This window comes from Lissotriton vulgaris, chromosome 3_1 (genome assembly GCF_964263255.1).
Source record: "Lissotriton vulgaris chromosome 3_1, aLisVul1.2, whole genome shotgun sequence".
Taxonomy (NCBI): domain Eukaryota; kingdom Metazoa; phylum Chordata; class Amphibia; order Caudata; family Salamandridae; genus Lissotriton; species Lissotriton vulgaris.
The window spans coordinates 527061225-527088364 of record NC_141689.1 but is presented as its reverse complement, the minus strand read 5'-3'; positions in this window follow the sequence as shown (position 1 = coordinate 527088364).

The following is a 27140-nucleotide window of genomic DNA, read 5'->3' as shown; positions in this document are numbered from 1 at the left end:
AACAGGAAGCAGCAGCAGGCAGCCTCCCTCCCCTCCCCTAAGCCAATCACAAATCTGAAATGGCAGGGTTGTGATTGGCTGGGACGCCAACCACACAGGTGCCTTTGGGGAGGCCATTTTCTCCGTGTAGGCTGCATGCAGTCTACATGGAGAAAAGGGAGACTGCATATGACTGGTTTGGTCGGCCCTGGGGCCGACCAAACAGTCAGCACTATCAGAATGGGCAATGCACTCCTCCCCAGCCCTAGAGCAGGACCGCCCACCTGCCCGCCCCTAACCAAACCCTTCTGCTTTCCCGCAGTGCGAGAAGCAGAAACATAAATGGTAATTGTAATACCATTTTATGTTTCTGCTTCTTGCACTGCAAGAAAGCAGTGGGCCGACGCTCCTCCGCCCACATGGAGGAGCCACCCCTGGATGTAGATGCAATAATCACCGCCAAAATGGTTAAAGAGGCAATCAAACAACTTCACTCACCTTCATAGAAGATGTTGCAGGGTGGTATCATTACACTCAGAGACAATTCCACTCTGGCTGTCGAGAATCTCACAAAAGATACCAGGGGGTCTATTAGGCTGGCGGTGCTGGTACCGGCTGCCAGTGGTGCGGCAGTCCCGCACCAGCAATTAGGATGGCACCGCCACGGTGGCATTCCCCATCCACAGCATTGTGGCGGGTGGTGCTCACAGCACCCCCAGCCACAATGCTGTAGACGCACCTTGTGCATTTGCATGCACAGCGTGGCAGGCACCATGCTGCCACGTTGAGCATGCAAATGCAGGGGTACCATAGGTACCCCCCGTGTGCACCCCCCACTCCCCCAGAACCCTGGGGGCCCACAACAGGCCCCCACATTCAGGGACCGCTTGCCTTTCCATGGCGGCAACCCCGCCATGGAAAGGCACATCTCCGCCTCAATTGTAATATGGATAGCGGTTTCTTGCAGACATCGCCACGATATTCAGCCCCTTACCATCCAGCGGATGGTCTTTCCGTCTGCCGGGGTCCCCCCCGCCATCGTAGTTTGGCGTAGTTTGGCGGGGGAAATGGGAGGCGGGCAGTAGATAATGGCGGGTGGATCACTGCCTCCATACTGGCGGTGGTGATCCGCCCACTATTATAATAGACACACAGCTGTTAAGTGACAAAAAAGGAAAATTATTAACTGTTGTTAGCTTTGTGGTAGTGAAGTATGAGTATTTTCATAAACTACCAAGCTGACGATTGGGGACAAAATGTTGCATTTCCAAAGACATATTAAACATTGAATATTAAACATTGATATCTGTGAACTAATTAGTACTGGTGTTTAAAACCCCCATGGTTAAGATTATTGTGTACTGTCTATTGGTAATCAAATCTGAGAGATGGCAATGGTGTATGACCCTATGAAATCTGTCTTGCTCTGCTGTACTGTCTGAAATGATATTGAGAGAAATGTGTATTTTTTTTATTTCTCCACTCTGGCCGTTCCATTTCAGTTCTGTCAATGTAACATATGATTAAAAATCTATTTGTAGCTGCAAGAGAGAATAAATCAAAGCAAATGAAACATAGAAGTGTGGATAGATGCTAGGGTAAATGATAGCCTTTTTGAAATTGCTATTTCTGAACTGCTTATCACCTCTAGCCTTTTAGACATTCTCTAGGGAAATGGTGCTGAAACTTTTGTCGCAATTTCTCAAGCATGTCGAAGGGAAGACATACCTTTAACATTGCTAGAGAGGTTGTGAATGGGTTGGCGGTAGGTAAGGGGTGGTGTGTTAGGCTTACTTGACACACCATCAAAGTACTGATATAGTTCATGAGTGCCCTTTCAGAAACTGTACTATTCGAAAAACTATTTGACTAATCAGGATAGCCCCTACCTATCCCTCCTGAGACCCTAGGGTGTATGTACTTTCCTCATGTACTGCAATTCACTACAGGAACCATGCCCCACCACTTTTAATGATCACCACCTGTAGTGAGTGCTGGAGGCCCTGCAGGGTCTCTCATTCTGCCTGTCTCTCAAAACCCAATACTGAAAGACCGTTTCTGTACCTGCAGCACAGTGGACTAGCACCTGCAGTGAAAGTGCGAGTAGTAGCTGTGGGGGTAGGCCTCACAAGCAATACCATGGACCTGCCACTTACTTTTTTTCTTTTTTGACACTAATGTTTTTTTCATATTCGCTTCCCACCTGCCCTCTAGAATAACCCTGCTCTTCACCTTTTCTTAAAGCTCTGACTCTGAAAACATGTGATATTGTCAGCTTTTATGTAATTGGAAATCGAAGTTGTGAGTATAAAAACGGCAAATCGTGCTTCTATAAATCAGGATTTGAAATGTACACCCACGCAAAACGAACTTGTTCACGTTTCACTAAGGTGTGCATGACAGTCTGATAATCATGTACTCCTCATTCACATTAAACTCCAGAAATCGACCTCTTTCATTGATTACCGTTGATTAGTTCATAATGAAATTAATTCTGCCCCTGGTGTGTCATTCAAGATGTCACCGTTTGTTTTGCATTTCTATCCAATAATTATTTGCACAATAATAGAAAGTTCATACTATTTTGCCTGACAACAGAGTGCCCTTGCAAGCAAACTTTGTGTTTAGTCTAAGTTTCTATGAGATAGGTGCAAGACAGGAAGAAGAAGGAAAGTCCTATATAGGAGATAGTGTAAACTAGACAACCAAATAAGAAAGATAATGGATGCCATGAGACACAAAAGAGAATAATATACATGTTTGCTGTCCTACTCGGTCACATTTTGGGATAGCATGTGTATTTAAGTAGAACCAGCAAATAATAATAATAATAATAATAATAATAATAATAATAATAGTAATAATAATAATAATAATAATAATAATAATAATAATAATAAAGATTTATAGAGCACCTGGTTACACCAACTGGTGTGTCCCCGCGCTATGGTGAGAGGCGATCGCACAGAGCTAGAGTGAGAATGCAGAGATTAACAGTGACCTAGCTCCGCTCGAAAAAGAAGGGTTTTCAAGTCCTTCCTGAACTTGGTTTCAGCTGCCTCCAGCCTAAGACTCAAAGGCAGTTTATTCCAGTTTTGCGGGGCCAGACGACGAAACGATCTGCCTCCCATCCTGGAATTCGAGATCTTAGGGACAATCAACAGACCCGATCCGCAGGATCTCAGCTGCCTCATGGGCACTTGGTGAGAGACCAAGTCCGCCAAATATGCAGGACTCTTGCCTTGGGAGATGCGATGGCACACACATAGTGCCTTAAACATCACTCTCTGATAGGGAGCCAGTGGAGCGACACCAGCGCCTTCGTCGAGGAAGACCTTCTGGGTAACATGAGAACCAGCCTAGCCGCGGCATTCTGCACAAATTGGAGCCTATTTAAATACGCCCCGTCGCACCCAGATACAGTAAATTGACGTAATCCAGGCGGGAAGTGACCAGGGCGTGCACCATAGTCTTCCTGGCAGACACCGGCAGCAGGTCCAAAGTCTTACGAAGGCCTTTTAAGACCCCAAAGCAGGAGCCTGCCACCAGTCTGGACTGATACTCAAAAGAGAGCTTAGACCCAAGCCACATGCCCAGGTTCTTCACCTAATTGCTTGGTATGGGAGTGGGACCCATGGTCTGAGGCCACCACGCCGATGGCCAAACTGATGGGGTGCGCCCTACAACCAGCACCTCGGTCTTGTTACCGTTCAACTTCAAGCAATTGTCCGACATCCAAGACGCCAATTCCTGCAGACATGCAGTGAAGTTGGAGGCCGCCGAGTCCAGATCGTGCGTAAGGGACACCGCCAGTTATATGTCATCGGCGCATGACACGACCCTGATCCTGAACCGCTCGGCGATGTTAGCAAGGGGGGCCACATAGAGATTGAAAAGGGTCAGACTCAGGGTCGAGCCTTGTGGTACCCCTTGACGTAGCCTAATACTCTTAGAGTAGTGGGAGCCCTGTCTCACCTGGAAGCCACACTCTTCCAGGAAGGAGCCCAGCCACTTCAAGGCAAGACCAGAGACACCACCCGCCTCTAGACACTGTAGCAAGGTGTGATGTGCCACAGTGTCAAAGGCGGCGCTTAGGTCCAACAGGATCAAGGCCACTGTCTGCCCAGCATCCACCCTCTGCCTGATTGTTTCGACGGCATATAGCAATGCCGTCTCGGTGGAATGACAAGCCCGAAAGCCCGATTGAGAAGAGTGAAGAAGAAGCAGCAGTTGTAGTTTCCAGGACAATTGCTTGCTGTGTAGTGAACAGAAACAAAGATAAACAATAATGTCTCTTTGTAGCCAGTATTGATAATTGGTAGTGACCTTCTACAGCAACATCTGGTGCAATGCCCTGTTGTCACTTCACTGATAATCCCAGAGTATCCTGTCTTACCTGCATCTCTTAAAGTTACAGTCCAGGTTGAGTATGTTGGGTAACGGCTGGACTGACCATGGCACCGAGGACAAAGCTGCTTCTTTCCCCTCAGTACTCTTGATGCCAAAGTCCCCACTGCTAGTAACAGCATGGAACTGGGGATTCTCTTCAGGGAGTCAGCCATTGAGTATAGCCAAAGTAGAAGATGCTTTGCACCTCAACATGCGCAAGGTCAGGGTCAAAGGACTACAGGTGTATCACCACGTTTGGTGGTGTTAAGGGAAAAGGGTGAAATCGATGTCCAAGAAGATTTCCTATCTATTTTTCTATAAAACAATAGCAAGGTCAGTGACAGCTGGCCCTCACTCCATTTACCCCAAGCTAGGGGTAGTCAGTGTTAGCCCATGTGAGCAGGCTCTGTGCCAACATTTCAAGATAATCATGATCACTATTTATCTGGAAAGCTGTTTGGGCACCTAGGTGTAATTTAGGCGCACAAATAACAACATTCCTGATTTTTTTTCCAAATGGCTGCACTACTGATTCACAGAATAAGGAATGGTTGGAACACCAGATCTTGAACCAAGTAGTAGCTGGGTGAAGAGAAAGTGCAAGAACACAAGAGGCTAGACATAGGTCTTTAAAATAAATGGAGACAATGAGTGCTCTTGGTGAATACAGAAATGATAGATTATTGTTGTGACCAATCAGGATTGAGTAATAAAAGCTGGGATCATCTTTACAAGATTAAACCAGGCTAATATGGATCAGAGAACCAGATGATTCAAGATAATCCTTTAGCTACCACATTTCCACTTTCTCGGCCACTTCAATAACAAGAACTGGCAAAGCTAATAGATCTGATGTTGGCTGCCAGTTTTTTAGAATTGACAAGGCTTGCTTTATGAAACGTTATTGTTGGGAAGTCTGCTATGCCGTCATCAACTGTTAAAAAAAAAAAAAAACAGTGGCAAAAAGCGAAAAAATATTTTTGGCCTTGAAAAAGACACATTGCTGAAAAACTCACTGGCACTAAAAAGAACTCTTTTGTGTGTAGATATGCTCCTAGTGAAAGAGTAGAATGCCATCACTTGCAATGAAGTTAGCCAATGGCTGAAGTGGGCTGACATTGGCCCATGCTTAATATCAGCAGACTTAAAATGGGGATGGCACAATGACAGAATAATGGATGAAGAGGATTGTCTGGAAGCCCCTGTAAGTAGATATATTGCACATGTAATTTTCTTAAAATTAAAAGTTCGTAGGTGACGCCAGGCCTTAAGATTTGAAGGAGGTTGGTTTAAAACTGGCAGCAACTTGAGGATCAACATAATTTTTTAAAGAGGGGCTCTATGCTTCTACATGCTAAGAATCCCATTGGTCTCAGTGTTTCTCAAATGTACACACAACATAGCCTTGCCGTCAGGCTATCCCCGCATCATCCCTTACAGGGATGGCTGCCAGAAAATCAGGTCTAACAGGAAAGGTAGACCTCGAAAGGACGCGTGATTTTGTGATTCTTTCATTCCTCTGAAGGAGGTGGAACTCAGTGGAATGTTAGTACCTGCCCCAAGAGGCATTACTGATGCAGACCAAGAAACCTTTAACTGCCAATTGAAATGTTTTCAAATAAAAAGCAAAGTTCAGCTTCAAAGGGAACAGTTCGTAGAGTAACACATGCATTGAAACAACAGAAAAGAGAAACCCATATAGGCAAAGGGCACATATAAAAAGTAAAAGTCAGTTGTCTACTCACTGTGCACAACCTGATGGTCACAGTTCATATCCGGATATAGCCGACACGATTACTGTCACTAATCTTATTGTTGGTATTGGCAGTAGCAGTGGGAGCGGGGAGAAATACAAGCATTTGAGGATTGAGCCCACTCGCCATTGCAAAGATACATCACGGATGTAACTTGTATGGAGACTTTCATGGCTCCCAGGACTCTTTGAACTAAGGGCAGCATCATGCTTCTTGATTGGTCTTGTGTTGTCATTTCTATGTCACACACAGTGACTCTGAAAAGGGGGGCCAGGTTTGTGCAGCAGCAGTGTTACCGCTCCCAGCGTCAGGCTCACTTGTCATTGAATGCGTCAAAGCATAGTACCCTCTTAGCAATGCGTCATTTCCGTTCTAACCTTTCCTTCCCAGCAGTTGCAACACACTCTCCTTTGGCTCACATGCACCCTGCGTGCTGTCAGGCTGCCTTCTGCCCGGCAGTCTCCCCAGCTCAATCATCTTCAAACATAAATAGACCTTCCCTGGGTGTCATCAAAGCAACGTCTCTCATGTTTCACGCGCACGTAACTCATAATCACACTAAGTGGGAGGCATTCCAACACCTAATACACAGGCATAAGGTTACGGCCTTTAGCTAACGCCAAGGAAGAGCCCTTCTGGGTCCATGTGTCCTGGCCTCACTCCGGCCACTGTTAGGGCGTCTGTAATAATCCCCTGTCTTTACCTCAGGGTGCAGATTTACTGAGAATTACAGGTTATGCACAATGCACCCAGGGAATGAGGAATAACTCGAAAAAATCGATACTACTTCACTGGAGAAGCGTGGCTCAATGGTTAGAGTGACAGGCCCTGATGCAGAGGTCTGGCCCGGGACCATGGTTCAGTTCCCATCTCGGCGGTTTTTGGACTCAATCTCCCCGTACCTGGTAATTCTCGCCTCGGTGCCTAGTCTAATCATGGGTCCCACTCTGTGACTCTGTGCAATAGCTTGCTTAACCCATTGGCCGAAGGCAGCACTACCTTGCTGGTGCTTCCGTGGGCCAATGGCTGACGCGACCGCACCCTTTTTTAAAACAGCCATACTGCCGCAAAAAAGCGGAAGCAGCCAACTGGTTAATCTCCACAACGCCCCCTGGCTTCACCTTGGGGGTGCCCAGGAGTGGACATCTCACAGGAAAGCCAGGAAGGGTTCCACAGCGGTAGGAATACAGCACTACGAGACCACTGGGTAGAAGGCGCTATATAAATACAAACACATTTACATTTAATTGAAAGATGTTATTTTGGAATTCCAGTCCCTTTTGCTGAGACACACACTAGGATTAGGCGTAACCTGGTGGATTTGCGCCGCATAACACCAACATAAACTTGCTGTAATACCGCATGTAATGTCACTGTAATCTGATTACAGCCCATTCCTCCAGGACCTGAAGCTCTCTAAATGAAGTTGTCTCTGTTATAAAAAACAAACGTATCCACAAAGGCAAGTACAGTTTTGTTAAACGCTTTCAGCCAAATTATGATATTGAATTAGGTGCAATAAAAGAAGAATTAATGCTGAAGAAATAAACACTCGCTGTGGAGAATGTTTAAAACAAAAGCATGTGTTGAAAGCAAATGGGAAAAAAAGAATGGAAAGGAAAATAGAACTGGTGAAAGGCATGGCAAGCCTTTCTGCAGTTCTTATTTTAATGTGTACAGGTATGCAGCCCGTATTTGTGTAGGTAGGCCTGTGCTGGCATATTAAAGTTACAACTATTAATTTTATTTATCTTGTTATTTCAATTAAAGGACTAGGGCATAAATGGTTAGGCACTTTTATGGTTTGCCCCAATTTTGGGGAGGAGCGTCTACCTATTTTTGTAGATATTAAAAATAAAACACAACATGTTAGGAAGCTTAAAGTTCAACTAGCAATTAATGCAAAAAAATAACCACGCACCGTAAGAGCAAAGACAATTGTCATTTTAACTGACCAGGGCTTAACTAGAAAATGATCAATTGGAGCCAAAAGCTGAAGTAAATAGAAAATGAGGCCAGTGTGTGTGTGTATATATATATATATACAATGCGCAGTTACTCCAAAGATGCAGTCTAGCTGTATCAGTATTTTTTTACTGTAGCCGATGTCCATCTTGCATGTTACTGCCCCCAAACAACCCTGGCCCCTTCATCTTGTACCCCCATGCCTTTCATCTTCCAGGGCAAGCAATCCCTAACTGTTGTATGTTTATTAGCAAAGTGAACGGCACGCCAAAGGCTTGTTCCCATCCCGTATATTGTAGTCATGATTTGGGTGCCGTAGTTTTTATTATATTTCCCTTTGTTGCAATATAGGCTTTGGTGTCTGCCATTCAATTAGCACTCCTGTCATCTACTGCACATTTAGAAGCAGGCTTAGCCCGCCGTGCTCTCCGGAGCGGCGATGCTCCTCCACGCGTCTTTGTTACAACAACCACACAGACACCACGCCACTGTGCCCAGATGCACTTTTTCATCCACCTCCGGAGCGATCAATAAGCCTCCCCTTTATTATACCAGAAGAATAGGCTCCTGTGACGCAATGGCAGCGCTGACACTGGAGTGTTGTAGAAGAAACCGGGCCCAAAAGAAACACAAAACAAATCTAGATGTTAGCACTTCATAAATCGTTTTCAGGGCAACCAGGGGAACGGCCCAGGGCAGCCAACTCATTTATGGGGAATATGGGCCAGAAAATGGGAGCAGGCAACCTCTATGTGTGTGTGTGGCTCTGTGTGTGGCTCTGTGTGTGTGTGGCTCTGTGTGTGTGTGTGTGTGTGTGTGTGGCTCTGTGTGTGTGTGTGTATGTGTGGCTCTGTCAACCACAACTATCTCTACAACTCAAAATATTTATACTACTAACTTTCTACAATATTAATACCTATTACTCTATAGTACTCACTACTACTCTACTACACACTATAGAAAACTTCTACTCACTATTACTCACTCTACAACTCACTCTCTGCTACTAACTCTCTAATACGCAGTTTAGAATACCCTACTCAAACTATTCTAATAACTATATCTACAAAATACTACTCACTCATTACTACTTACTATAACACTCACTCTCTACTACTCTACTACTCTCTACTACACTCTAATACTAAAAAGTACTAACTAACTACTGCTCTCTAATATATACTCTATTTTAAAAGTCATTCGCTACTCACTCTACTAAATAAATATTCAATCAATCAATCAATCATTTCATTTGTAAAGCACGCTACATACCCTTGAGGGTCTCAAGGCACTGGGGGAGAGGGGGCTGCTACTGATCGAAAAGCCAGGTCTTGAGAAGTCTTCTGAAGGCCAGTAGGCCCTGGGTCTGTCGTAGGCTGGTAGGGAGAGTGTTCCAGTTCTTGGCAGCGAGGTAGGAGAAGGATCAGCCACCAGTGGGGTTTTTCCAGATGCGTGGAACTGTGGCAAGGGCGAGGTTGGCAGAGCGGAGGCAGCGGGTTGGGGTGTAGAAGCTGAGTCGGTCGTTGAGGTATGCTGGTCCGGCGTTGTGTAGGGCTTTGTGTGCGTGGATGAGGAATTTGAAGGTGATCCTGTTGTTGACGGGGAGCCAATGCAGGCCTCTCAGGTGGGGTGTGATGTGGCTGCGTCGGGGGACGTCGAGGATCAGTCGTGCCGAGGAGTTCTGGATGCGTTGCAGCCGTCTAAGGAGCTTGGTTGTTGTTCCTGCGTAGAGGGCGTTCCTGTAGTCCAGTCTGCTGGTGACGAGGGCCTTGGTGACGGTTTTTCTCGTGTCGGAGGGGATCCATTTGAAGATCCTGCGGAGCATTGGGAGGCTGTTGAAGCAGGAAGCGTAGACGTCATTGACCTGCTTGGTCATGGAGAGGGCGGAGTCGAGGATGACCCCCAGGTTACGTGCGTGCGTAGTCAGTGGGTTCTGAGGCTGGTCTTAGAGATGTTGGCCACCAGGAGTCATCCCAGGCCGAGGGGGTGGGGCCGAGGATGAGGACCTCCGTCTTTTCTGAATTCAGCTTCAGCCTGCTGTCCTTCATCCATTCGGCGATGGCCTTCATTCCTCTGTGGAGGTTGGCTTTGGAGGTGTGGGGGTCTTTGGTGAGGGATAGAATCAGCTGGGTGTCGTCGGCGTAGGAGATGATGTTGAGGCCAAGTTGTTGTGCGACGTGGGTGAGTGGTGTCATGTAGATATTGAACAGCGTCGGGCTGAGGGATGATCCCTGTGGAATGCTGCAGATGATCTCGGTGGTCTTGGAGCAGAAGGGTGGGAGGCGGAGGCTCTGGGTTCTGCCGGAGAGGAAGGGTGTGGTCCAGGCCAGGGTCTTCTCTTGGATTCCGGCGTCATGGAGGCAGGCTGTTAGGGTGTGGTGGCAGACCGTGTCGAATGCTGCTCATAGGTCCAGAAGGATGAGGGCGGCTGTTTCTCCTTTGTCCATAAGGATCCTGATGTCATCAGTAGCGGCGATGAGGGCGGTCTCGGTGCTGTGGTTGCTGCCGAAGCTAGACTGGGATGGGTCCAGGATGTTGTTGTCTTCGAGGTAGCGGGTCAGCTGTCTGTTTACGATCTTCTCAGTGACTTTCCCCGGGAAAGGGAGCAGGGAAATGGGCCGGAATTTCTTGAGGTCGTAGGGGTCCGCCTTGGGTTTCTTCAGAAGGAGGTTGATCTCGGCGTGCATCCAGCTCTCTGGAAAGGTTGCTGTCTCGAAGGAAATGTTGATTGTTTTCCAGAGATGGGCTGCAATAGCTGCGCAGGCTTTGTTGAAAATGTGATGAAGGCAGTCCTCTTGGCGGTCCTGATGAGTTGGTGGTGTTTGCGGGTGGCGTTCTTGTTGGCTGTGTAGCTGTCTGGTGTTCGGTCGCGGAGCCAGCTCTTCTCAAGCTTCTGACAGGTGCGCTTGGAGGTCTGGAGGTCTTCGGTGAACCATGCGGCTTTCTTGTTGATGTGATTGGTGGCGGAGGTCTTGAGTGGGGCGAGGGTGTTGGCGCAGTTGTTGATCAACGGTTTGAGGTTGATGGTGGTGATGTCGGGGTGGGTGGGGTGGGTGGGGTTGGTCCCAGGGCGAGGGTGGTGGTCAGTTGGTCCTCGGTGACCTTGCCCCAGCAGCAACGTGTCATCTGTTGGGTGCATTGGTATGTGGTGGGTTTCCTGAAGGTGAAGTGGACGCATCTGTGGTCTGTCCAGTGGGGTTCGTGGTGTGGTTGAAGGAGACGTGGGGACTTGCAGAGAAGATGGGGTCCAATGTGTGTCCAGCTGCATGGGTGGGTGTTGTCACGAGTTGCTTGAGTTCGAGGTTGTCGACGTTGTCAATCAGGGCAGTGGAGTTGGCGTTGTTGTTGTTCTCGAGGTGTAAGTTCAGGTCCCCGAGGAGGATGTTGTGCGTGGAGGCGAGGGCGTGGGTGCTGATGAGGTCGGCGATGGAGTCGCTGAACTGTGGTCGGGGTGCGGGTGGTCTGTAGACGAGTGTTCCTCTGAGGGTGGTGTTGGGGTCGGTGTGGATCTGGAAGTGCATGTGCTCGTCGGTGTTGGTTGAGAATCTGAGAGTGTCCTTGTGAATAATGGCGATTCCCCCTCCCACTCCGTTTTTTGCGGTCTCTGCGGGAGATATTGTAGCCTTCTGGGATGGCTATGGCGATGCCTGGTGCTGAGGTGGTGTTCAGCCAGGTCTCCGTCAGGAAGGCGACCTCGGGGGTGGTTGAGTCTAGGAGGTCCCGGAGTTCACAAATGCAAGCTGTCACAGTACAACTGGGGCACAAATACGAGCGGTCACATAAGAATACTGGGGGCACAAAACAAGTGGCAACAACAAACCTAAGGCCCACTGGCCACCAGGGATGAGGCGCAGGTGGTAGCCTGCGGGTGGAGGCGGGCCTCGAACACCCACAGAACGAGTCAGCAGCGGGAGCACAGGATCACAGGCGCAGTCAGGTGGAGCTGTAACTCACTACACTACATCTATTTCTATCTAGTACTTTTCATTACTCACTACTACTCTGTCTCTACTACTCACTAAATCCTACACGCTCTCTACACACTATCTACTACTCACTCTATACTACTCTCCACTAATCTACACTAATTACTTACTAATATTGCCTACAACTCACTCCTACTCTACTCTATACAAGTACACTCTCTATTAATCAACTAGTCACTCTCTACTAACTATTAATAACTGCTAATACACTCTACTACTCTCTAATGCTTACCTATTGCCATTGTATATTACAATACTATATATTTATTGCTTTAAAAAAAAAAATGAAAACAATGACATTTTCAATGCCAGTAGCTCTAACTTTAATAAAGACGAGACCATTTCATTGTAAATGCTTGTTTATGTTACTCATTGATCTTATATTCTATTATTAAGTATTCCTTTGTTTCTCTCTTTCCTTCCAAGCTGTGCCTACCCTGTTGTGTGTTTCCCCCTCAGTCTGGTTTGTTGTTTACTGGACGCCATTCATGTTCCCTTTTTGTAGGTATGTTATATGTTTTGTCCTTTGTCCCTTGGCTCATCTCACAGCCTCCTCTTTCTTTTTATACGGGTGTCCTCTCTCTTTTTTCTCCTTTTTTCCCATTTCAATATCTTCTTTATTCTCAACTCCATGTCAAATGGACTCCTCAAGATTTTCCTCTTCATGTGTTATCAGACTTTTTGTATTCCCATTTACATGATCTCACTTCAAATCGTTTGTAGGTTCTTCAGTGATCTGTGCCTATTACACATTTTTGGTGCACATTATCCTTGAAATCATTGATAATGTTGCTCTGTTTCAGCAATTTTCAGGTTCACTCTTTGTTTCTCATGTTAATATTAATTGCCGTACTATGTTTTTCTATTGCCATCTACCTCCACCTACATGCCGAGACCCTCTTGTAAAACTTTTTTAGGCGTAAGGACCTCCTTCCGACAAAAGTTTCTAGAAACTGGTACTCCTCATCATCAACAACTATCGACAACCATAAATGTGCCTGTTAGACCTCATCACATCCATCCATCCATTATTCATCCACCCACACTTTCACATATCCATTCATCCTACATCCATCCATCCATTCATCCTTCCATCCATACATCCATCCTTCATCCATCCACCCTTTCATCCTTCCATACAAATACCCATCCTTTACCCATCCACCCTTCCATCCATCCACCCATCATTCATCCACCCACCTTTTTACTCATCAATCCATCATTCATCCATGCAACCTTTTATCCATCAATACATCCATCCTTCATCCATCCACCCTTTCATCCTTCCATCCATACATCCATCCTTTACCCATCTACCCTTCCATCCATCCATCCCTCCACCCACCTTTTCACACATCCATCCATCATTCATCCATACGACCTTTTATCCATCCATACATCCACCATCCACCCTTTCATCCTTCCATCCATACATCCATCCTTCATCCATCCACCCTTTCATCCATACATACATCCTTCATCCACCTACGCTTTCATCCATCCACCCATCCATCATTCATCCCCCACCTTTTCACACATCCATCCATGCATCATTCATCCATGCAACCTTTTATCCAATCATACATACATCCTTCATCAATCCACCCTTTCATCTATCCTTCATCCATCCACCCTTTCATCCATCCATCCATTCTTCATCCATCCACCCTTTCATCCTTCCATCCATCCATACATCCATACATCTGTCCACCCTTTCATCCATCCACCCTTTCATCCATCCATCCACCCATCTTTCTTCCACCCACCTTTTCTGTGCCTCTCTCATGGGGCGGGTGGGGGAGGGGTTGTCAGTATCTCTCTGCGTCTTCTTCCTTCTACTTCCTCTCTCATGGGAGGGCATCTCTGTGCCTCCCTGCTGGGGGCGAGGGGGAGGGCAGACAGGGTGTAATAACATCTCACAGTGAAGAACAGTGCCAGGTATGAGGGCTCATGGGACTTCAGCCAATTATTTATGGGACGTGGGGGGGGGGGGAGGACCTTTCACATGCAATTACTGACTGGACCCACAGCTCCAGGCGCGCAACGTCCATTGAACTCAAACTCAAAAGTACTAGTCTCTGGCAGGTGGTCAGCAGCAGCATGTTGTGACTAGCACTGGTCTCTGTCAGGTGGTCAGTGGTAGCATGATGTAACTAGCACTGGTCTGTCAGTTGATCAGCGGTAGTGTGCTGTGACTAGTACGGGTCTGTCCGGTGATCAACAGTTGCATGCTCTGGCTATCATTGGTCATTGTCGCCTGTCAGATGATCAGCTGCAGCACATCGAGCATTGTTGAGTGATCATAAGAAGCATAAACCAGCTGTCACTAGTCTCTGCTGAGTGGTCAGAGGCATCGTGAAAAGTCTCTCGCGTGTCATTGCTAGATGTCACAGTCAGCATGCATCGCTGCCATTGGTAGTTTTCCGCTGTCACTGTCCATTCGTGAGGCACGGCATGCTCCAACTGTCACTGCTCATTGGCAGGGACAGGAGGCTCCATCAGTCACTGATCACCATTCAGTGGTCAGAGGCAGAGTTCTGCTGCTCTCAAAGGCAGCGTGCTCCAGCTATCACTGGTCGCTGTCACAGGCAGCATGTTGTGGATATCACTGGTGACGGTCCGGTGATCAGAAGCAGAGTGCTTCAGCTACCGCTGGTCAGTGTCAGGCAGTAAGAGGCAGTACCCTCTAGCTTTCTTTGCTAGAATCAGCATGCTACCGATGTCACTGGTCACTACAGCTGGTCGGAGGCAAAGTGCTGCGGCTATTGCCACACGCATCCCCGGTCACTGCCAAGGGGTCAGAGCTAGCATGCTGCAGCTGTGAGGTGGTCAGATGCTCCATGCCCCAGATATCATTGGTCACTTTCGGTGGGTCAGAGGTTGGATGCTCTGGCTATCACTGGTTTCAGTGAGAGTATCAGCTATCACTGGTCTCTATCAGGTGGTCAGACGCTGCATGTCCAGGGCTCTCACTAGTTAGTCAAGGAGTCAGGGATAGTATGCTCTTGTCATCACTTATCACACTCAGACGCTTTCACGTGCAATTACTGGCGGGACCCACAGCTCCATTAAACTCAAAGGGCTACAGCCTCCTCCCCCAGCCACCCCACCCCACTCCCCCCTTGTGTATGTGAGCCCGGCTGAAACAGCTTGGACACACACAAAGCCACACCTGAGTACTTTAAAAGACCTTTTACTTGTTAATGAGGCTTTGATGTTTTTCACCCCTCGTTGTGAATTGGGGCTCCGCCGTGAGCACCCTCAATCAGCCCGAAGCCACTAAGGCAAACCAAGGAACTGCTCTGACAGAATCTGCGACCGCCTTCTCAGGACTCCACGACCCCCCTGGGGGTCGCGCCTCACAGATTGAGAACCTCTGACCTACATAGTGATGTCCACAGTATGATGTGTCCCTTTCCTTGTACGGTCCGATCTCCACCTGATGTTCCGTTTGTTCCTTGTGGTTCCACCCACCCTCGCTTTATGTTCCCTCATCGTAGGTATGTCTTTTGTTATGTTCTATGTTTTTTGTTCTATCTCATATCTCTTCCTTAATTTCCATCGAGGTGGCGTTCGTATTTTTCTTTACTTTCATGTTCCCCTACTGCAGGTATGTTTTCCATTTTGCTTTTATGTTACATGCTTTGCAACACTTTCTTCTACCTCTTTCCTGCATCACTGGACTTCTATTTTTATCTTTTCTTATGTAGCTATTTTCTCTTGCTATTCTTGCTTTTGCTTCCCTATTTTCTTCATCTCTCAAGGTTCTCTACTCATTTCATCCCTTCCTTTTTCTTTGACCTCTTTTCATGCTATACAGTGTTTTTGCATTGAATTGGACTTCGTGACCACAAGCTCGGATTTTTCTATTTTCGACTGTTCCACCCTATTGAATTGGATTGTTTCTTTATAATGTTTATCTTTTACTTCTTTTTCTTTTTACTCTATTTTAATATCTCATGTTGCTTAACACCTTGGCTGCTAAGGGGTTTTCCCGCTGTGTGCTGGAGTTTGAGTTTTACCATTGTTCATGACAAGGTCAACTCGTCATAAGCACAGGGCAGGTAAAACCCATGACGAGTTGACCTTGTCATGAGCAGTGAAGAGGTTAAATTAGTCTCATGGAATATTAGGGGACTAAACTCTCCTATCAAGAGGCAGAGGGTTTTGTCACACTTAGCCAAGTTAAATGCTCATATTGTTTTCTTACAGAAAACGCACCTCACGGACACTGAATCTTTAAAGTTGTAAAGAGGTTGGGTGGGCGAGGCTTGTTTTTCTCCAGGAGATGACAAACAAAATGGAGTTGTGATATTATGCCGTAAATCTCTGCCAGTTACATTAATATCACACAAATCAGATGCTGATGGGAGGTGGCTTATTGTTAAATTATCATTGAAGGGTGTGCTAGCTACTCTTCCTAATGTTTATGCACACATGGGCGGAGACGTCTCCTTTTGGCCTGCTTTAGCTAAGCATGTATCTCATTGCATGGAAGATAATTTTATTATGGCTGGAGACTGTAACAATGTGTTTGACCCATTCTTAGATAGGAATTCTCAGGTACCCTTTGTTCCCAATAAGTCACATAAATCCTTTACTCACACTATAACTCAGCATAAACTGCTCAACGCTTGGCGCCTCTGTAACCCATCCACTAGAGAATATTCCTTCTACTCTTCATCCCACCATACCCAATCAAGAATAGACCTATCTTTATTTCCCATAACATTTTGCAGTCCCTCACACACGCAGAAATTGGCCTTATTCTCCTATCGGATCACGTACCCGTTTCAATTGGTTTTGATATACTGCCTAGAAATAATGCTCTCAAAAGATGGCGTTTTAACAACGCATTACTCTTAGACTCCAAATTCACTGCAGCTTTTACCTCCTTTTTCACAGATTACTTAGAGAGAAACCACTCAGAGTCTTTGTCCCTAGCGACCATTTGGGATGCCTTTAAGGCATCAGCTAGGGATTTTATTTTAGGCTTTGTTGCAAAGAAGCGGAAATGTGCCCGCAAAATTACTATGGACCTCTTGCAAGACATTAAGGCATTAGAACATTCATATTACACATCACATTCAGAGGAATGTTTAAAGGCCCTCATTAATGCTAAACTGAAATTCAATAAGAAGTCAACAGAAGACGCTTCCCTTTATTTATTAAAATCCAGCGCCAAATTCTATGGAGGTAAAAATAAAGCAGGGAAAATTTTTTGCCAACTATCTAAAACTCCGCCAACACAAATTAAACATTGATTCAGTCTCTGATGAGCATTCAGTCTTAAAATTTAAAGATGCCGAGATTTTAAATGAATTCCCTCTTTTACAAATCGCTATATTCTTCAGAGAACCAACCTACAGATCACACATTATTCCAATTATTCTCTAATATCAAAAAACCTCAACAAATTCCTTTGGACCTATCACCCTTAGAAGGGAACCTCTCCCAGCATGAACTGCTCAAAGCCCTCCAAAATCTCAAAAAAGATAAAGCTCCTGGCCTGGACGGTTTCATCGTTGAATTTTATACCCATTTTTCCAAGCTTTTCATACCCAAATTACATTCACTTATTCATTTTTTTTATGCCTCAAAAATCTATTCTGGCTCATTCACTGATGCTCACATTTGTCTCATTCCTAAAGACGGTAAAGACTCTAAGCATTGCAAAAATTACAGACCCATCTCATTGGTTAATATCGATTACAACATTTTTTCTAAAGGTCTGGCCATACGTCTGTCTTGATTCTTACCTACCAAATTTATTAGGGAAAGAACAATCTGGCTTCGTAAAAGGGTGAGTCATTACGGATAATACACAGCTTTTTTTCTATATCTTATCCAAATCTTCCCATCTCAATAATCATTTGGCTGCAATCGCACTAGATGCCGAAAAGGAGTTTATAGAGTTGAGTGGAAATATTTATTTCACACCCTTATGTGATTTGGATTTGGCCCCAATTTTATAAAATTATTATCTCTCGTTTACTCTAATCCCCGTGCAGCAGTTTGTGCCAATGGCTTGATTTCTCAATATTTTAATTTGGGCAGAGGAGTGGGTCAGGCTTGTCCTCTCTCTCCTTTCCTTTTTAACTTAGCCCTAGAACCATTTTTATCCAAATTACGTCAAAACCCGAGAATTTATAGACTTCAAGTATCAAATGTTCACATTAAACTTGCAGCCTATGCTGATGATATTTTGCTCTTTTTTTGTCTAAACCAGAAGAGTCAATTCCGGCTTTTGTAGCGGAGGTGAAATCTTACTCTCTCATCTCTAGATATAAATTAAACAATGATAAGTGCGAAATACTACCTCTAACAAAATATACTTTCAGTTCACAATTCCAAGCCTCTCAATTTAAATGGAGTCCAAATCATATTAAATACCTAGGCATACACTTTACACCTTCAATCTCTGAAACAGTAACATTATGTATGAATAAATGTCTCCAAAAGATTTCAGATCTGTCCTCTTAGGGGCATCCCCTTTTTTTGTCTTGTTGGGGTCGTTCAGACATCATAAAGATGATGCCTTTGCCCATAATTTTATACGCCATTTCAAATATCCCGGTCCCCATCTCTTACAAATTATTTAAAAAAGTTATTTCGATTTTATCCTTTTTCTTATGAAACAATAAGAAACCTTGAATGTCTTTACTGAGATTAATTTGTCCTAAAACTCAGGGAGGAGTCAACTTTCCAGATTTCCAGGCTTATCAGAAAGCTTTCTGATTACGCCAGGCCTCTCTTTGGTTGCTTGACTCTATGGATGATTGTCCTCTTTGGACATCTACAGAATGCCTGTTTTTATCTCCTTACTCATTTCGCGAATATCTTTCTTTTTCACTCAAACCACAATCCATCTCTACTCCTATATTAAAGCATACTTCCCAATTACTTCAATTACCTTCTTATTGTTCTCATGATTCTAAAGACTCATTTTTAAACTCAACTATATGGCATAATAAAAATCTGTTGATCCACAACAAGCCTTTTTACTGGAGGACTTGGAGAGAAAAGGGTTTGATATGGATTCATCAATTATTCTCAGAATCGGAATTCATACCTTTTGTTACTCTCATGCAGCTCTTTAAATTACCGCCCTCCTTTATTCATAAATACAATATACTCAAGAAAACTGTACTAGAAACGTATTCCTATTTCCAAGTCGTGCTCGTTTCACCCAATAACCCAGAGTCCTCTTCACGACTTCACATCCTGTTAATGAATATACCCAAAGCCTCTATTATTTACAGTCATTTGCAGGGCATTGATCTTGATGGACAAAAAACAAAAAACTGAAGAGGCATGGGAACGAGATTTTGCTGTATACTGGCCACTCTCACTTTGGAAAGACATTTGGTCTGAAATACGTAAAACCTCTACGGCAGCAAATACTACACAAACATTATTTTTTGTTTATAACAGACTTTTATTTACACCAGCCACTTTGTGTAAACGTTTCAACCACTCAGGATACATGTTGGACTTTGTGTTCTCCTAACGCTGACCTATTTCATATGTTGTTTTCTTGTCCAGAAGTACACAGTTTTTGGAAACAAGTATCGTCTCAAATTAACATTTATAACACTACATTTCCTTTTTCTTTCACCCAAAACTTTCTAGGCAGTCTTGTCTTGCTTCTATATGGGGCGAGGGTTTAATTAATGTTAAGAGTATTGATGTATTATTAGCAATTGCCTCTCAGCAAATTACTGTCAATTGGAAAGACTTTTCAAAAATTTCACATAAGGCTTGGTGGTACACTGTTTGTCACAACCATAGGTTAGGCAATGCCTTTTTATACCCACCTCACCTGACCACGAAACGTGCTGACTTGTGGTCGCCTGTCACAAGATACATTGATACTAGCGCTAGGCGATGTTCTTTGCCAAAACTCTCTCAACAGGAGGTTTCTAAAGCACCATGATTTCCCTAATTTCTTTTATGTACCCCAAATGCTCATATGTCTCGTCTCACTTATCATGCTTTCCTTTGTTTCTTTGTTGAATTATTAGTCCAATTCGTTTTCTGCTTTTATATATTAAGCTCAGAATGTGATGTTGTAAGATTCACGGTGTATACTTTATATAGTCACCTTGGTTGCATTTCAATAAAGTTTATTTGAACTGAAAATAAATTACATTACCCATTTAACACTATAACATCTCAATTAAACAAATAAGAATACATATCAAATATTCAATACATTTAATATAATTAAATTACTTCCCACCCTATTCCCCTATAGGCCCACAACCAGTTACGGAATTTAAAACACAAAATTCAAATTAAAACAATATTAATAACTACTAAAAATAATCAATACATTTGATATAATTAAATTACTTCCCACCCTATTCCCCTATAAACCCACAACCTGCAACAGAACTAAAAAGGCAAAAATCAAATAAAAATAATAATAACTACTATAAATGTAACACATATATTAAAAATACTTATACAAAAAAATATGTCACACACATTTAAATATATACTAAAATACATAACATTAATAAAAAATTGATACTTTTAACAACTCTATCTTTTGCAAATGATATTTTACAGTTCGATATTACTTACCTAAATTCGATATTCTTGACCACGAGAATTTGTCGATATTTCAGACCCACAATATTTTTGACTCGATATTTGTGTAAATTGATATTTCTAATTCGATATTCTGTCTCTGCACCCTTATTTTCAAAACTTTTATTGTGTTTATTTATTTGAAAGGATTATATAGCTCTAGCTAGACCCGGAGGTATCAGAGCGCTTTACATGAGTATCAGACCATTGATGCAGGTTACATCATTTCAAAGGTTACACAGTTAATTGAGCATACCTACATAGTTACATGTTCAGTCGAGACAAACAATAAGGGCATATGCGTAAGGGAAAAAGCAGACAAGGGGAGCGATTCAGGCGGGAGGGGGTAGGAGCAGGGGAAGTAGACAGCGAATGAAGGAGGGAAAGAGGAGGGGGAGGGGGGAGACACAGCATGAAAGAAGAGGAGGGAGGGTGATGGGGGCACAAGCCGGTAGACAAGTAAAAACTGCATCCAAAGTCCAGTAAGCTGTGATCCCCGGGGGAAGTGGTATCATTCCCCCAACTCAGATGTGAGAGGCACCCTTTACACAGTGGGCTGTCTCAGAGGGGTCTCTGAGACTCTAAGGCCTACCTACTAGATCCTTCCCCAAAAAGGGGAGAGGGAGTGCTTTGGCAAGGGGCGCCATACAATGCCTCAACTGTGAGTGGGTCCCTTAGCCCTGTGGACTCTCTCAGAGGGATCACTGAGAATCCAGAGCATAAGTAGGTGGATCTTTCCCCAACAAGGAGAGAAAGAGTGCTTAGTTAAAGGGCACAAGGGACATGGGGCTAAGGGGCATAGCAGGCAAGGGGAGAGATTAAGGGGGAGGAGATAGGAGCAGGGGAAGAAGATAAAGAATGACAGAGGGAAAGTGGTGGGGGAGGGTGAGAGAGAGCATGAAAAGAGGGGGGAGGGTGTTTTACTCGGTTGACACTCTCAGAGGGGTCTCTAAGACTCCAAGGTCTACCTACTGGATACTTCCCCAACAAGGGGAGAGGGAGTGCTTTGCTAAGGGGAGCCATACCATACCTCAGCTGTGGCAGTTCCCTTGACACTGTGGACTTTATTAGAGGGTTCACTGAGACCCCAGAGTAAGAATATTAGATTTTTCCCCAACAAGGGGAGAAGGAGTCCTCAGTCAATGGGCAACAAGGGACAGGGGGCTAGGAGGAGGGTCGGAACTGGCAGGTCAACAGATTATTAGGTTAGGTGTCTTCCCAGATGCATGGAAACTAATATCCATTCTTCCATTGCTAAAAAAAAACCCATTATTGATCCCAATTGCAATAACAGCTACAAACCAATAGCAATGATCCCCTTCCCGTCCAAGATCCTGGAGAAAATCCTAGACTCCCATTTAACGACTTTTATCTCATCAGCAAACCTACTGGACTCCTTTCAGTATGATTTCTGACAAGGTCATGGCACTGAAACTGCCCTGATCATGGCAGCAGAGGAGATCCAGGACATATTGGACATGGGTGCCAAGGCCGCCTTGATCCTGTTGGACCTGTCGGCGGCCTTCGGCACTGTGAACCATGATATTTTAATTAGGAGACTTTAAGAGATGGGAGTTAAGAACTCTGCCCAAACACTGCTCAAAACCTTTCTGAACAACAGATACCAATATGTTCAGATAAGGGACTTTCGCTCAGAAGAGTTTACCTTGCCTTGCGGGGTGCCTCAGGGCTCCTCTCTAAGCCCCACCCTGTTTAACCTTTATGTGACCCCTTTTGCCAAGATCATCAGGCAAGTCGGCTTCACAATTCTAGACTACGCTGATGACACCTAAATGGTGGTGTCTATCTCTAGCAATCCAGAGAAAACAGCCGACCGTTTTAACCAGTGTATGTCCCACATCAATAACTGCATGGGAGCTCACTGTCTGAAGCTTAATGGTTCAAAAACTGAGGTACTCCTATTAGGCTCTGACACATCCTTTTGGTCACAAAATTGGTGTCCCCCCCAGTATGGGTGTTGGCCCTACTCCAGTCCAAAAAGTGAGGAACCTGAGTGTTATATTTGATAACAGATTTACCTTCCAACAACAGGTCAACAAAGTCATCTCATCAGAGTTCCTCACTCTAAAATCAATTCATAAAGTGCACTCCTTCATCATCTGCGAAGCTGTAAAGACACTAGTGATAGTCCTAGCCTTGGCCAAATTGGACTACAGGAATGCACTATATCTAGGCCTTCAGAAACAACACATGACTAAACTTCAGCAAGCACAAAACGCTGCTGCCAGATTACTGCTAGTCATTCACAAATTTTAATCCATCTCTGAAGGTTTAGAACAACTATACTGGCTTCCTATCAAGAAAAGGATAGACTTCAAGGCCCTATGCTTTGCATAAAAAGCTGTACCCTGAAATTAACCAACTTTCCTGAAACAACACCTCACCTGGAAATCCAGCTGGGGAGGAAAAAGCTTTGTACTGGGCACTGTGAGGTTATGGAACTTGCTCCCACTAAATATCAAAAGCTGCCCAACACTGTTCGGTTTCAGAAAACTATTAAGGCTGTTTTCAAACTAATGCACCACTTCCGGCTTCCTGCTCCGCAAAGCGCCTGGACGCTCCAGGGCAATCATGCGCTATATAAATTCCAAATCAAATCAAACGGAGGGGGTACAAATGGCAAAAGAAAATCTCATTAATTACAGAAAAATGACACATACAATACCCGGATAAATTAGCGATCCAGAAAAAGACAGGATCCACGAAAGGCAAGGGTCAGGGAGGACAAAGGGAGGGAGTCAGCGAGTTGAAGAGTCCCACAAGGAAGAGATACGGATAGCAGAAATGGAAATGAATACATTGTAGAGTCACTCAGTAGATAAATGCAAACGCAAAAAGCTCAGAATCACAAAATGGTGATATTAAGTACAAAGAACTACTACATATACTGGTGGTTAGAGTTGTAACTATGCAAAATAGTAAATTCACTCAGGGTTCTATTATCACAACGATTAGGATAAAAACGATTGTATGTTACTTTGCAACAAAGTGAACTGAGAAATAAGACATCCAAGGGGGTAGAGAGAGGGAAGGGAGGGAGATGAGATAGGTTATAGGACAAACAGGGACCTAGGGGGGGAGAAAGAGATAAGGCTGTCCAGCCGAGGAGCAATGTCTGAGTGTTGGCAGGATGAAGTCTGACGGACCGAGGGAAAGGACAAGAAACAACAAAATGGTGGCTCCATTCGTGCTCCGCCATTTTGCGCCGTCTATGGGAGTCTGAATATTAGCCAAATCATCAAACAGTAAACATAGCAATGGTTAAGACTATACATTAATATTGTAAGAAAATTCTAAAAGCATTCTAAATTTAAGTATTATGAAATCAAAAATAGTAACAATCACTATGTAAGGAATGCATAATATCCAAATTATGTGTTCCATAATGAAACTCAATCTGTCTAAATTAAGAAATAAAAGAGACCTGGGGATTTCTGAAGGAGAAGGGAAGAAGGTGTCTGCATTCTCTGAACCTCAGCAGAAGGTCAGAGGACAGGAATGAGTGTGGACATGAAGTTTGCAACCCAACAAAGGGGTCTGCTTTCTTCCAAGTCGGGGTAAATTCTGCTCTAACCAACTTTGGAACACTAATTAAAAGCACAATCGGAGGTTCCAAATCATCCATATATCGCTCCAACAGTCTGGAACCAATCCCATGGCAGCTTTTACTTGGAGCTGGTAAACTCCCTAAATACCCATCCTTATAAAGTTAGGTTCACATCTGCTTGTCCTTGAGAGTTGCATTTTCTGGGTAAAGGAGGCTCCTTTCACCGTCATCTCTCCACTTCCGCTGCAAGCTTTCTTTTCTCAGTCCTCATTATCAGTAGAATGGATAACAGTAAACCTTTCTCTAACTAACAAGGAATCCCAAAACACACCTGCAGAGGAAAGCAAAAACAGCATGCTGGCAAACTTAACCCCTTCCCTGCACCGTGAATTTCGCCGCGGTGCGGGGATTTAATTAGGGGGCATAACCCCTTGCGTGCTCAGGTGCTACGTCATGCTGGGCGTGTGCTCAGGATGGCCGGGGGCGTCCGAACACTGCCCACTAATTAATTCTCCAGCGCAGATGTGGAATTTGTGCCGCACTAGGGAATCAACGGTGTTCGGACGGCCCCCCGCCGTCCTGAGCACACGCCCAGCATGACGTAGGATGGCCGGGGGCCATCCTGAGCACACAAGTGGTTAAAAATGTGCAGTGCTCAGCTAAGTCCCAACATCAAGCTAGTTAACTCAAAAATCAAAATGGAAGCACATTACAAGTTTATTAATACATAGCAACCGAACGATCATTATTAAAGTGTAAATATATTCAGTAAATGCTGTTACATTACTTATCATTCCACTCAGCACAGGTGCATATGATTTCTTAACATGCTCAGATGTGATGGCCTACCACGCCTTTTATTAGAGTGAAACACACAACGTAATAGAGTTAAACACAACATTGAACATATAAATTACATGTAAATGCACATAAATGGTACATACAAAGTGGAGCCTAAATTCACATTGCTCCAAGGTAATTTCATCTTCATTATGTATTCAGCCGTCTAGGGGAAGGTTGAGGGAGCTTTAACCTTGTCTGAACCCACTGGCCACAGATGTGTGCATATCTGAGGGGTGTCTTCCACATCAGATGCGGTTACCGGTGGACCGATTCATTAATGGAATAATTTATTGGAAAACCTTGGATCATGCTGTTTTCCTGCTGACGTAGTTGCTGGTCTTCGGTGTTCATGACAATGGACAGCAATATGGGGAGGCAGGACTAGCACTGAATGCTGCATGTTTGATTTCTGGACAGAGCGATTTAAAAAGAAATGCTTCCTTCTTCAGGGTGGCTCTGCTGGACCAAAACAGGACGGGTGCCATATTTCCACTGCATGGGCACCCTTCCAATAGTTAAATGGAAAGCGATATTTATCCAGGAAGGGGTTATAAGAAAAATGGCTTCCAAATGCAGTTTTCCCCTATTGCTAGTTATTTTTCGGATGCTCACTGTTTGTACTTTTGTTAATAGTGCACATGCATTAATGGCACATATGCTGAACATGAAACCTAGGGCGTGGACATTGCACATTTTCACCTTTGAGGCATTCATTCACAAAAGCCCTGCGATATGGTAAATCATAGGGAATGCAGTGAACTCACAGCTTTGTCTATGTATCATGATCAAGACATTTATAGACACGTCTGAAGACATTACAGTCCTTTACAGAGCTTTATTTAATACTTTCCATCTCCACAGAGCTAGACTTCGGCACAAAAACCAAGTCAGCGAGCAAAAACAGTTGATGAAAAGTGGCAAGTGGGTCAGATTTTTATAGGATATCACATAGAAAACATCTAGAGCAAAATGCACTGTTAACTTTTTGCCACAGTAAATTGAAAACACTTGCCCAAAACATTGTTTTGATTGTAGAGCTTGCCAAACGAGACCCGACTTGTGAAGCCTGCGAAAATTCAACAATGCATGAGTGTTTTTGTAGAACATATTTTTCTTTAAAAATACCAATATTACAAAAGGGATTACATATTAAAACAGCTCCTAAAAAAGTTAGCCCTTATGTTTAGATCATGCCTGTGACAGCTCAGTCACCCGTGCTTAATTTGTAAAAGGTACAGTCCATTGACCCAAAGTATTTCTTGGGAGTCAACTGCTGCTGGTGGCACCCCAGCTCCTGCCACTGCTGCCAAATGCCAATGACAGCAGCTCCCCACCTGCTAGGTTTTACAAAATATATGAAATCATCACTGAGGAAATCTGCTGAAACAAATTGTGAACACGGCACCAGCATGTGATGAACAAATATGTGCTAGTGTTTACAAAAAGGTGCCAGACACTGGAAAACACCTCACAAATTAAGTACTGGGAGAGATATTGTATACCACAAAAGCCTTGCAGACCGCCCATTACTTAACATTTGTTGGCTTCATTGTCTCTCTATAAATTTTTTTCTAATTGGCCAGTGTGTGCTGGTTTTACTTCCTCTTCTTTCAGCTGGAGCATGAACCAAGTGCTCATTGCTTCAGGTTATTTCCTATCTTTCTAATGATCCCACTTTGATTGAGGTACTACTTTTATTTGTTCTTCTTCTCTGTCATCCTTATTCAACCTCTTGCCATTTGTAGCTATATTTAACTATGCCACACACACTTTAAAGAAGCCCTTGTCTCATTTGAAATGGACGATTATTGTGACAGCAGATGTTATCTGCCTTTATTATGACAACTGTTATCTCCTTCCACTGTATTTTCACTATCACATGGACATGGGTGCAACTACTTTCTTTATGTGATAGGATTTTTTGCAAATGTCATTTGTTTTTATTTCTCATGGGCAAATTAACTGATTTTCTTAGAATCACAGGGGTGTTGTGCAGAGACCTAACAAGCACCAGCGAAGCCAATAGGTCTAACATTTGAGCTTATTTGTTCTGCCATTGCA